This window comes from Colobus angolensis, unplaced genomic scaffold (assembly GCF_000951035.1).
Source record: "Colobus angolensis palliatus isolate OR3802 unplaced genomic scaffold, Cang.pa_1.0 Scaffold158, whole genome shotgun sequence".
Lineage (NCBI taxonomy): Eukaryota > Metazoa > Chordata > Mammalia > Primates > Cercopithecidae > Colobus > Colobus angolensis.
The window spans coordinates 5,226,998-5,240,881 of NW_012114688.1; the positions used below are offsets into that span (position 1 = coordinate 5,226,998).

Here is a 13,884-nt window from a genome sequence, read left to right on the forward strand (position 1 = left end):
AAAATTTCTATTGTTTGTCTATAGTGTTTTTGAACTTATCTCTATGTATAACATTTTTAGTAGTTGCTCCAGTTAGTAATTATAGTTATATAATATATAATAATACAGGATATCTATAGGAGATATATATCTATAGGAGATATATATATATATCTTATATTAGTTCTGTCCCTCTGAGAGAACCCTGGCTGAAACATCATGGAAGATGAGGCGACTGGTTGAGGACAGGATTTGGAGTTTCTTGGGTCCTCTAGCCAAATTTTAAAAATAATGTCTATTATAGCAATTGAGGAGTTTTGCATTTAGACAAACCTGGGTTCAACTTTGGATTTTGCCACTGATTGTGTGATCTTGGACTTGATTTCTCCGAAGGTTAAGTAGATAAAGAAACATCCTACTGAATAAAGTTATTCAGATCCTGTAGACAAAAAACTCTTTCTCTTGTATCCCTCTTTTGTCTTTACATTCTCTTCTCTTTTTCCTTTAATCTTTCTGTGTGTCATGTATCCTTGTTTCCCAGGATCCAGATCCGGAAGCATGTTCTTTAGCTTGTACCTTCATCTGTAAAATAACCTCATGGAATTATTGTGGCTAAATCATGCAGTAGATACACCTAGGAGCTAGTAAGGCTCAAGAAATGGCAGCTTCTATCATGACTATATATAAAATTAATATAACATTTATATAAAAATAACAATGTATATGGCTGTAAAAATGATCTATATTAATACATATAATCTTACATATACATAGAATGTGTATATGCACAAAAAATCAAACAAAACAAAACATAAACATAATCTGTAAACACAATATACTGTTACTTAAAATAATCACTTTCTGTAAATCTTCATTGTTTCTGTTATTGGCTTGAAAAAGAGTTTCATATATAAATCATTTTTAAGCCTTAAAAAATCCTCTGTTGTTTTAACTTTGGAAGGAAGAGAGCAGGGCCTTGAAGACATAGATCAGGTGATTATTTTTGAGGGGAAGGAGAGGGGCTGTGCTGCGGTGACCCCTGTGCCACCATGGGGCAGCAACAGGTGCTCAGATAAGTGCAGAAACCAACTGGGTTCAGAAAGGAAAGGTGATTATTGTGCCTACTGCGCAAATGGATTAAAGATTAATCCTTGTTTCATACGATTGTTGCCTGAGGATTTCACAGCTGTGACTCTCTGTGAGCGATGGCTGGGATTTAGAGATTAACAAACCATTGCCTCATTCCAATCATTAATTTACAATTATGTATAAATTGTGGTGTGGAAAGACTTTCTTGAAAAAAACTCCTATTCTGCTTTTTATTTATCAAACCTCTTCCTTAAAATAACAACATTGTCAGGTGTAAAGCGTAAATATTTTTAATTACTTGGTCCCGAGGCAGGATAAATGTCTTTCTGAAAACATACAAGTAAAGCCTCAAACATTCTTCAGACTCAGGAAGAGCCAAGTTTGATAGGCAGTGCTTGTATTGTCGAAAGACTAACAGCAGCAAAGACAAATGATCTTCAGAAATATTCTTTCTTGCTGTTAATAGGATATGGTCATTTGTGCTCCTTACACGTGGAAAATGGTTCTAGGAGGACTGATTTCCCATCTGGTCCAGTTCCAAGCCAACAGAGGCTGCCATTGCACGTAAATATTCCTCAATTCTGGTCTCTGCCTTGCTAACTTTAATTTGTTACTGTGCAATTGATGGTTCCCTGTAATTTACCCAAGGTCTGATAGTGTTTTCTAGTTGGTCAAATGCTTGATAACTTGGAAGGTTTTTTTGTTATAGCCAAATGGCAGGCAGGATATTTCAACCTCCCCCGGCAGTGAGGTGTTAAATGGCCTTATCATGGATGAATGGAAGTAGGTATTGCTTAGATTTTGTGTTTCCTAAGAAAAGGCAACAATGTTGCTAATTAGGCAGTATATTGGCAGTGCTTCTTGGAAGGAGGTAGATTATAGGCATCAAGGTTATCAACTCTATGATTTTTAATCAGATATTAGGGCATAATAGGACTGCAAACTTTAACATCAAGTTCACAGCAACTCAGTGTTTATAAGCTGCTATTATTAGTGAAGGTTATTCACTTGTCCTTGATGCATGGGAAAGATAAAACCAGTTATTAGTTAGTTACTCCAGAAATAGTGACTCTTAGAGCTTGTCCATATGAACAGAAGTAGCACCATTCCTATCTTCCTGGGAGATAAACTGCTAAACAAAATCTAACACTGCAGTGTAAAGTCTAATGTCAGTTCTATTTACATCTAAGCCATTTAAATTGCAATATGCACATTTTGAATCTTTAAAAATCTATTTCTGACGAAAACATACTATTCTTCATTAACCACCAAGAAAATAAGCAAATATATTTATATATGGTCACATTTAAAAGGCATGGGATGGCAGGTCTAATGCACATAGGAATTTAACATATTAGGGGCTTGGTGGTTCCAGACATTAGGGTAGTTCATTGTGCTGGATAAAAACAACTTCCTAGTAAAACAACTTTATGTTCTAATAAGTCAACTTTCTACTAAAACAACTTTTGCCAAGTCCTTCCCATTACTTGGCATGTCACATTAGTATCAGAACTGCAGCTGATACAAACTTTGTGAAGAAGAAAAATTTCACTCAATTCTTCAAGGATTCAGGTGATGATTGAAAACAAGACAGAGGACATAAAAAAGAATTTGGGCTTCATTCAGCGAGAATTTTAAGTAATTCTGGGCTAAAATGTCTGTTTTAACTAACTTAGGAAAGCTGGATTTATATAGACTTCATAGAGAAAAAGCAGCTTTTTGACTCTCTCCAATGAGTGACTATATTTATTTCTATTTTAGGGTTGTTAGTAATATATTAACAGATTTAAACAGACATGAGTAAAGAATGCAGTAAGACTTGTATTTATGGGAAAAATTTAATCATATTTTCCCCACCCTCTCCAAAACATAGATTAACTGGACTTTGAAACATGAGATTAGGAAGAAACTCTTTGGAACACTCCAAGTTTAGATGTGAAAATTTCTCTTGTATTTATTATTAAAGAATAATCGGCAAACCAAGCATTTCATTGCAACCTTATGGGCAAAAATTCCGTATATTACATTTTTTCCACTAGCTCTTTACCTTACAGAAGTTGTTGAAATTTCTTAAACCCCAGTTTCCTTAACTGTAAAATGAGGGTGCTTGACTTCTGATGTCTATTGTCTTTTTTATGTGCCCTCCATAAATATTTTTCTTCATTTCTATCTCTTAGGGCATTTATTCGTTTTTAAAAAGAAAATAATTCAGAGCTATTTCTTGGTTAATTTAGAGACCTGAAGGATGAGGAAAATATAAATTCAATTTATGCAGAGATATGTAACTGACATCTTTGTAACAAATAAATCAAAGCCTAACAGTTTATGAGATATGCTATGCTTCCTTTTCTGATATATGGTATCCAATCATGGACTGTTCTAGGAAGACAAAAGAGAAGAATTAGATTCAAGCTAAGGGCATTTTATTTCTCAGGAACACTATGAAAATGGAAAAACTAAAAGGGAGACTAAAATAGTTTGAGACAATTTCTAAAGAATATTGCAAGATATCTTGAATTTTTTAATTGCTTACTAAAAATTGGATCCTGAACAAAAATTAGATTTTGAAAAATAACCCTGAAAGACAGATTCTGCAATTACACAAAAGCCAACTCAAAAATTGTTATAGAAATGCATAAGTTGTAAAGAGGTTTCAGATTAGGGAACATTTGCCACAGTCTTCTCTATAGCCACCATAATTTACATCCTTCCTACATGCAGAATATACTCACCTGATACACAAATATACACAATATAGGGGACAACTGGAACCTGGACAATATGGTCTAGGGGGCACCTATACTATGAAAATGCAAGCACCAATATAAAAGAAAGAATGAAAAAGTAGAGCTGATAATTTAATTATGCATAGGTATATGGTGTACCAGCTGATTCATTGTATATCAGTTCTGATTATTCAATTCATTTGCCATGCCAACTATTAAATATTTTGAAGGTAACTCCTATGTGCAAGTGTGTTTATAAAAGTATTGTTTGTAGTGGTGAACTCTTTCCCACTACTGTCTGTTACACACACACACACACACATACACACACACACACACACACACCACATACACATACACAGGAAACTGCAAAAAAAGTTAAAAAATCTATCAATAAGCAAATAGTTGAATACATCTGTTTTACCCATATTACGGAATATTAGATCGCTATTGAAAACAGTGAATTAGATCTATATTTGCTGTCTTCAATGGATATCCAGGATACATAGTTAAGGGACAAAAGCAAGTTAGAGATCAAGTATGAACTATGTTATATAAAAAATAAAAAAAGTATTGTGTTTTTTGAGCATGGAGAATTTTGTGATGAAGTACATCACACTATTAACAAGGCTAATCTCAGGAGGTGAGATTGGAAGGAGAATAAAGAAAAGATTATTCTCTTTATATATTTTTGCATTGTTTTACTTGTTTCAGCAATTTTAGTAACTTTTGTAAAAAAAAATTGAATAAAGTTAATTTTGAAGGTAAAAAGTAATATGCTCAATTTGGTTGTTGCCTGGTGGGAATAAGGGAGAATAAGAAACAGATTATTTTTCTGTAAATGTCTTTGTAGTTTTTTCATGTTTTAAAATAAGCATTGATCATTTTATTATTAAAAGTTTTCTTATGCAAATAACTTAAATATAAAAGTTTAAGATGCTGTTTTCTTGTTGCAAATAATTAACCTGTATTAAACCATTGAATAATGAATTCTTAATTCACTTATTATGTTAAAATTCCTAGTAAAAAGTTGCTTCTTACAGAAAGAAGTCACAGCATAAGATTATTACAGAGAAATGAAGAGGAAGAGAAAGATGAGAAAAGTACTTCTATAACTAAGCAAAATAGTAAACAAATCCAAGAAGAGATCCCTAGTATTTGGCATAAATAGTAAATAGAGTTTCAGGAATTTTCTTTTCTTTCTGAAAGACCCTTGAAACCAAGAGATTTTCTTGTCCAGAGCAAGTGTGTAGCAGGTCAGGTATTCAGTTCAAATCAGTTGGTATAGAGCTATGCATGTGATGGGCTTTGAGACATCTATGAAGAAGATGGCAAAAATTAGTCATGTTGCGTGGTATGCTGATACACTGTAATATTCAGTATGTCAGGACAAAAAATCAAGTAAAAAATACATATACTAAAGAGTATGAGTTTAGAGGATGCAATAAATACTCTGAGCTAGGGTTAATTTCTCTAACCACAAAATCCCAAAACCTCAGTGACTTAACACCATTAAAGACTTATTTTGTGGTCAGGTGCAGTGTCTCATGCCGGTAATCCCAGCACTTTGGGAGGCTGAGGTGGGCGGATCACGAGGTCAGGAGATAGAGACCATGCTGGCTAACACGGTGAAACCCCGTCTCTACTTAAGAGGTACAAAAAATTAGCCGGGCATGGTGGCACGTGCGGTAGTCCCAGCTACTCGGGAGGCTGAGGTGGGAGAATTGCTTGAACCCGGGAGGCGGAGGTTGCAGTGAGCTGAGATTGTGCCGCTTCACTCCAGCCTGGGCAACAGAGCGAGACTCTGTCTCAAAAAAAAAGGACTTATTTTGTGCTCATTCGCAGTTCAGTGTGGATCACTGGAAGGAGTCTATTTTAACAGGTCACCTCCATCTCATGGTACTGCCATCTTCAATATCTCAGATCAGTATAGAATGGGAAAAGTGAGAGTGGAGCTTTGAGTGTGGAATATTTTTATGGGTCAGATTTGGAAGCAGCATAGATCACTTTTATTCACATTCAATTTTCCCAGAACTTAGTTACATGGTGCCAACCTACCAGCAAGGAGGCCAAAGAATGCTACTTAGCTGTGTGCCCAGGAAGAAGAGGAGAGAAAGGGTATTGGTGAACAGTGATAATCTCTGCCACAGAAAGCCTGTTGAGGGACGACTCCCTGACTCACCACACGTATGATCAGCATCTTCAGAGATGATATGTGTACAAATTTAATCCTCCAGGGGAAATAAATTAATTCCATGTTCATTTAAAAATGGACCCCTTCCTTACACCTTATACAAAAATTAACTGAAGATGGATTAAAAACTTAAATGTAAAACCTAAAACCATAAAAACCCTAGAAGAAAACCTAGGCAATACCATTCAGGACATAGGCATGGGCAAAGACTTCATGTCTGAAACACCAAAAGCAATGGGAACAAAAGCCAAAATTGACAGCTGGGATATAATTAAACTAAAGAGCTTCTGCACAGCAAAAGAAACTGTCATCAGAGTGAACAGGCAACCTACAGAACGGGAGAAAATTTTTGCAATGTGTCCATCTGACAAAGGGCTAATATCCAGAATCTACAAATAACTTAAACAAATTTACAAGAAAAAAACAAACAACCCCATCAAAAAGTGGATGAAGGATATGAACAGACATTTCTCAAAAGAAGTTATTTATGCAGCAAACAAATATATGAAAAAAAGCTCATCATCACTGGTCATTAGAGAAATGCAAATCAAAACCACAATGAGATACTATCTCACACCAGTTAGAATGGTGATCATTAAAAAGTAAGGAAATGAGAGACGCTGGAGAGGATGTGGAGAAATAGGAACACTTTTACACTATTGGTGGGAGTGTAAATTAGTTCAGCCATTGTGAAAGACAGTGTGGCGATTCCTCAAGGATCTGGAACCAGAAATACCATTTGACCCAGAAATCTCATTACTGGGTATATACCCAAAGGATTACGCATCATTCTACTATAAAGACATATGCACATGTATGTTTATTGCGGCACTATTCACAATAGCAAAGACTTGGAACCAACCCAAATACCCATCAATGATAGACTGGATAAAGAAAATGTGGCACATATACACAATGGAATACTATGCAACCATGAAAAGGATGAACTTATGCCCTTTGCAGGGATATGGATGAAGCTGGAAACCATCATTCTCAGCAAACTAACACAGGAATAGAAAACCAAACACCACATGTTCTCATTCATAAGTGGGTATTGAGCAATGAGACTGCATGATATGGGGAGGGGAACATCACATACCAGGGACTGTCGGGGAGTCAGGGGCTAGGGGAGGGATAACACTAGGAGAAATACCTAATATAGATAATGGGTTGATGGATGCAGCAAGCCACCTTGGCATGTGTATACCTATTTAACAAACCCGCACGTTCTGCATGTGTGTCCCAGAAAAAAAAAAAAAAAAAAAAAAAAAAAAAAAAAAAGCTTAACATGTAGAGAGGGAAGAGATATGCCAGGACTGGAAAGTTGGGAATCTTGTAAATGAAAAAAGTGAATTCCAGTTTATTATAGACCTCTGAATGCAGCTTACATGGCAACCTTATAAAACCACTTGTAGTTCCACAAAATCATTTTTTTCTTATCTGCTGTGTCATCTGATTGCCTTCCTTCTACTTACCTTTTCAAGACTCAGCTCATGGATTATCTGTCTCCTTTAGAGATTTTACTAATTCGGTCTGGGCTGGGTGATACTTCTCCGTGCTCTCATTACACACTAGGCATTACTCTCCCTCTTTCATTGCACACTGCACTGTACTATAAGTGTTTCATCCATTACAATCATCTATTTTTTTCAAGTCTTTTCGATCCACATTTGGTTGAATCCACAGATGTGCAACCCACAGATATACCGGGTTGACTTCTATCTATCTATCTATCTATCTATCTATCTATCTATCTATCTATCTATCTATCATCTCTCTATCAATCTATCTTCATCATCATCTGTCTATATTTCACATGTTTAAAATTCAGTAATTAATATAAAATAGTTTTATGCTTCTTGATGATTAGATGTATAGGAACCAAATCTTCTAAACTTAAAAATAAATACGCTTTTTGATGACTTCATGCACATTTGTGGTATGTATCCATGGGAAGATGGGTGGAGACGAAGTAGCAGAAAGGAAGAAAGCTGGGAAAGGGAGTGAGAAACAAAAAGAAGCATATGTGCTTGTTTATGTGCTTTTGGGTGCAAGAATATTTTTATTTCAACTCTGATACTTTTTCCTATGTGATATGGTAGGTAAACACATTTTGGGAAACCTGCCGGCAGTGTATTCTCTTTCGTATTATGAAAATACACTATTATTTTCCGCCCGTAAAATTATATCTGAATTGAGACTTAGCTACATCTGATTTTTATTAGACTGTTGTATAAATAGAATCAGATGGCTTTACTTGAGAATGACTCATTAGTCCTTCATCCTCCTCTGTTAATGTTCTCCAAATTTCATAGTAGCATTATATAATCTATCATATGGGTAATACTACCAGACAGTTTTAGAAGATGACACTTGATGTACTCTGGATACACAGACAACTATATTTTGCTATTTGAGTGCCAAAGGGGTATTCTAATTATCTTGGGTGACATTGTAACTCATTAAAGTTCTTTACAGGGACAGAGAAAAGAATCAATGCAAAGAGTCTGTCTAAATTGTCTTCATACTCCAAAGTTTACCAGTTATAGAAGAAGCCAGCAACTTCAAATGAAGTATCCTATATCTCTGAACTCCATTAGTACTTATTAACTATTATACTCATTTGATATTTTTAACCCTCTGTCCTGGATTGTTATTTCACCCTTTAAGCACAAGATAAACTTCCCCAGTGCATCTGTAAACTTCTTATAGACAAGAACAATTATTATCATCTTATTTTTAGAATTAAGACTGTTGGAAGTTAACGCTGATCATTCAAATTTCAAGTTATTTTGGAAACTTTACATTCAAAAAGTTTTTATGTCTTCTTACATATTTCCCTATAACTAACAGAAGCATTCAAAGTTAAGTTTTAGAAGTTAGAGTCATTATTAAAAAACAAACAAATGCACATTAACTAGTCTCAGTATTAAAAGCTTCACAATTAATTTTGTATTTGAGGATTTCTTTGTATCTCTAGCACTTTCCGTATTTAAACTAAGTGCTCAGAGTTTTATGTACAATTATCTTGGATATGGCTTCACCTAAGCTTATGTTTCTCAAACTGGGATACTAATATCCCCTGGGAAAACTTGAATTTGTAGCAGGGATACTTAAATGCAATAAAATAAATATGATAAATATTTTTTCTAAAAAGTGACAATTAACTCAAGAGAAATAAATCTTAGGTTCACACAAAGACCCATATGGAAATGTTTACAGTGACTTCATTTATAATCACCAAAGACTGTGAACAACTCAACTGATTAATGGATACTCAACTCTGGTACATCCGCAAAATGGAACACTACTCAGTGATAAAAGGAAAAAAATGATTGATTCATGCAACAATATGGAAGAATCTCAAATGTCTTATGTTAGTGAAATAAGCCAAGCTCAAAAAGGCTTAATAGTGTATAAGCCCAATTATATGACATTCTGGAAAAAGACAAATTACAAGTACAGAGAACAGATCAGTTGTTACCAGGAGCTGGGTGGGAAGAGGTTGACTATACAGAGGGGCATTTTTGGGTTGATGGATTGTTATGTATATTGATTGTGGTGTGGTTTACATGACACTATACATTTGTCAATACTCATAGAATGTTCATCAAAAAGAGTAAATTTTACTACATTAAGTTAAAAAAATTTAAATGACAAGAAGCCAGTGATGGCAGGATGTTATAAAATCTGTGCTTTCACAATAGTAATTTGTTACATTTTCTGAAGTAATTTATGTATGTATTTCCAGATTTCCTTTCCTTCCTTCCTTCCCTCCTTTCTCTCTTTCTTTCTTTTCCTTCCTTCCTTCCTTCCTTCCTTCCTTCCTTCCTTCCTTCCTTCCTTCCTTCCTTCCATCTTTTTTTCTCTTTTCTTTTCTTCTTTTCTTTTCTTTCTGTTTGAGATGGCATCTCACTCTGTTGCCCAGCCTGGAGTGCAGTGCCACGATCTCAGCTCACTGCAACTTCTGCCTCCTGGGTTCATGCAATTCTCCAGCCTCAGCCTGGGATTACAGGCACACGACATCACACTTGGCGAATTTTCGTATTTTTAGTAGGGACGGTGTTTCACCATGTTGACCAGGCTGGTCTCGAACTCCTGATCTCAGGTGATCCGCCGCCTTGGCCTCCCAAAGTGCTGGGATTACAGGCGTGAGCCACTGCCCCCAGCCTCGAGATTTTCATTCAATTATTCCATACTGAAAAATTTATCCTAAGAAAATCATAACAATATGAAAAACCTATATACATAGTGATGTTCATTACCTTCTTAATTGGTGAAAATGCTGCCTTATTGCTTTTACTTGCATTTCTGTATTTGCTAGCAAATTTTTATATTTTTCTTATGTTTATTAGACAGTTTTATGAGAAAGAGTAAGATTAATATCCTCCAGTGGTTGAAGAGTAGCAGATCTTCTGTTCTATTCTCAATAAACACACAGAACCATTCATTTCTGTGAAATAATTACAGATAGTTTGGGATTTAGTAAAATTTTTACTGTTGTAGAAAAATAAACATACTGAAATAAAAAAATATGATTGCTAGTCAGGCTATTTAGTAAAATTTTGATTTAAGAGTCTTTAGAACATTTTATCGTCAGAAATTTGTCCTCAAATTTTAAGTTTTCTAATTCAGTCAGAACCCTTGAATTTCATGTTTAATATAAGAATATGGGAAATGAAAACCAGAAGTTTTGTGCACTCATTTTCCTTGGGAGCTTACAATTTTGAACTCAACCCAAACTTTTTATTCTTTTGCGTTCATTTAATTTTGACAAAAGGTGCCTTTTCGTTCATGAAGCTTTTAAACTGTCCATTAGATACTGCAAAACAACGTTTTGAAGAATTAAAAATAGATGAATGTAAACCACAAAATGCTTTCTTGAAAGTGACCATATATTTAAAAAAATAAATTAGGAAAGTGCTACTAAAAATGTGCTAGGATAAGGTGAAAAGGTAGATATTTGTGGGTGTGAAGACCATCTGTAGCAATGACAAAAACTAGAGATACAGCGCCTTCTCATTCGTGAAATCATTCACTAAATGTTTCTTGAGCATCTACCATGTCTACAATGTTCTATGCACAGTGACTTTTTTTTTTTTTTTTACAAAGTAGACAACAATCCCTTCCCTCTTGGACCTCACATTCTAGCTTACTCAGAAACGGGAACAGGTGGAATTTAGTTCATCCTCAGGTGTTTTTTTACCTTTTTTGCTAAAAACATACTATCTTATGTAAAGTTAATGACATGGATAAAACATTGAAATGTATATTCTACTATATTTTTCTAGTCAACCTTTCTCTTATTTCCAGAGAAGACTTTTCCTGTCCTTAAACCTCTGACTTTCTTAAACTTAGATTCTCGGTAGGTGACCTTGCTTCTGATTTTATTGAGAAAATAGAAGCAATCAGAAGATAAAGTCCTTATCCGACCAAATGCACTGACCTGCATCCTTTAGAGCTCATAGCCACTGCCTCCCTTCCTGTTATTGTTTAGGAGGAGCGATGTGCCTGTTTTAGGTCAAACCATCCCCTCAGTCACTGCGTTCAATCCCCTCTTTCCTACTCACAGTGTTCGCTTTTATCCACTATCATTCCTAGATGTTTAGTTCTTTTCCATTTGCATAAAAACATGATATAACATTTCTAATCTTAAATAAAAAATTATCCCAAGATGCCACATCTTCCTGTAGCAGAGATCCCATGGTTCTCCCTTTCATAGAAGCTCCCTGAAAAAATCGTTTATAGATGCAATCCTCTCTTTACCTCTAGTTCTCTCTTGGAACCACTCCACTTGAGCCTTACTCACTTACATCACTCACTTATATCACTGCACACAGACAACTCTTATTCAGATTACCAAAGACCTCCAATACTGACATTGCCAAAGTCAATGCCAATATTCAGTCCTCATTTCAAGAGGTCATGATAGAATTGTTCACTTTCTCCTTGAAAACATGCCCTTACTTGACTTTGAAGATATCCCCCATGCAGTCCCCCATTCCACTAAGCCTCCTTTGCTGTATTATCTTTCTCTTCCAGACTTTTACATGTTGAAGTATCCAGGACTCAGTCCTCAATCTCTTCTTTTCTTTACCTATACTCACACTTGCATTTCAAGACTTTAATAGCTCCTATCCGCTGATTATACCCAAAGTATGTTTCCAGCTCAGAATTTTCTTTGAACCATAGATTACTCCGAATGTCTGATTGGATGTTGCACAAGCATCTCAAATTTAAAGTGACCAAAAGTGAACTTCTTATTTCTCACCTTCCTCCAATTATATTCCTTCTGTAGTGTTCTCCATCATAGTAAACTGCGTTTAATCCACTGAGTTGCTAAAGAATCTTAGGGTCATCTCTCACTCCTATCTTTCTTTGGTTCTCCAGTCTCAATTTATTAGCAAATGATGTCCCATATGCATACAAGAAGTCGGCCTCCGCTGGTATTTTATGACACGCCATGTCATCATCAATGCCACTGTCTGTCTCAATGCTAGAATCCAGTTCTGTACCATGGCAGGCCTGAATAGTGAAAAGCTTGGGTTTTCCAATTAGACTTCTACAACAATCCGCTCTGAAAAAACTTGTTATCTTTTTCTGGTCAACAGGTCCATTTGTTCCAAAAATTATTCCTTCTTCACCATGGCTCAGAAGCACACAAACAAAACTGCTCCTTTTGCTGTGATCTTCTTAAGAAACATTGCACATCAATTCCACAATTTCTTGACAAGTAAGATCATTTTTATTCCTGACTTCGCATTTCAAGTTTGTGAGTGTTTCCCTGAGGTTTGCCACATCGACATCTGTACCAGACCAAGATGCCATTCCAATGCTTTTATGATTCCACTTATTATCATTAATTGTTATATAATACATACACCCATTTCAGGACAATCCATTTTATAATTGTTGTCCAAGGATATTCCAGAGTCCATTGATTGGCTTCCATGTATGATCTTTGGTTCCAAATTTTTAATGGATTTTTGAATCCACTGAGTTTTCAGTGTTCTCCGTGGATATTTTTATTAACGCAGAGTCTCCTCACACCTTTCACAGCCTCCTCACAGCCAGCAGCTACCTGCTTTGCTCCGCACCTGCATGGCTTCGGCATCCCACAGCCGGGAGAGGTGAGCTCCAGTCCAGAGTGCTATCTTTCACTCTGAGATTAGATTGTGTCTGTTATTTGGTTGCAAAATATACTACCTTTTATAAAAGGCTAATGAAGTAGAGGGTTGGTTGGTTGGTTTTAAAAATAATACACATGTTTTTCATAAGGAGAGGTTGGCAATTATATGGGTTTTTGTGTGTGGCAAAAACATAAAATTTACCATCTTAACCATTTTTACATGTGCAGTACAATAGTATTACCTATATGTACATTGCTGTGCAACAGATCCATAGCGCTTTTTCATCTTACAAAACTGAAACTCTGTATCTATTAACATCTTCCATTGTCCCCAAGTTTTCTGCCTCTGGCAACCACCATTCTGTTTTCTGTTTCCAAGAGTTGACTACTTTAGATATCTCATATAAGTGGAATGATTTCTCTTTTTGTAATTGGCTTATTTCAGTTAGTGTAATGTCCTAAAGGTTTTGTAGCATTTGGCAGGGTTTTCTTTTTTAAAACTGAATAATATTCCACTGTATGTTATGTACATCATATTTTATTTATCCATTCATCTGTCATATATATTTAGGTTGCTTCCAACTCTTGGCTATTGTGAATAATGCTGCAATGAACATGGGTGTGCAAATCTCTTTGATATTTTCAATTCTTTTGGGTCTATTTCCAGAAGTGGGACTGCTGGATCATATGGTGATTGTATATTTAATATTTTGAGGAATCTCCACAAAGTTTTCTATAGTAGCTGAACCATTTTACATTCTCACCAA

The 13,884-nt window shown here is 35.4% G+C and overlaps 1 pseudogene; it reads right to left on the reverse strand.

Annotated features, from left to right (window-relative positions):
- Window positions 1–13,091, reverse strand: part of LOC105508132 — a 16,964-nt pseudogene extending 3,873 nt beyond the window's left edge.
- Window positions 13,092–13,884: the final 793 nt, after the last annotated feature.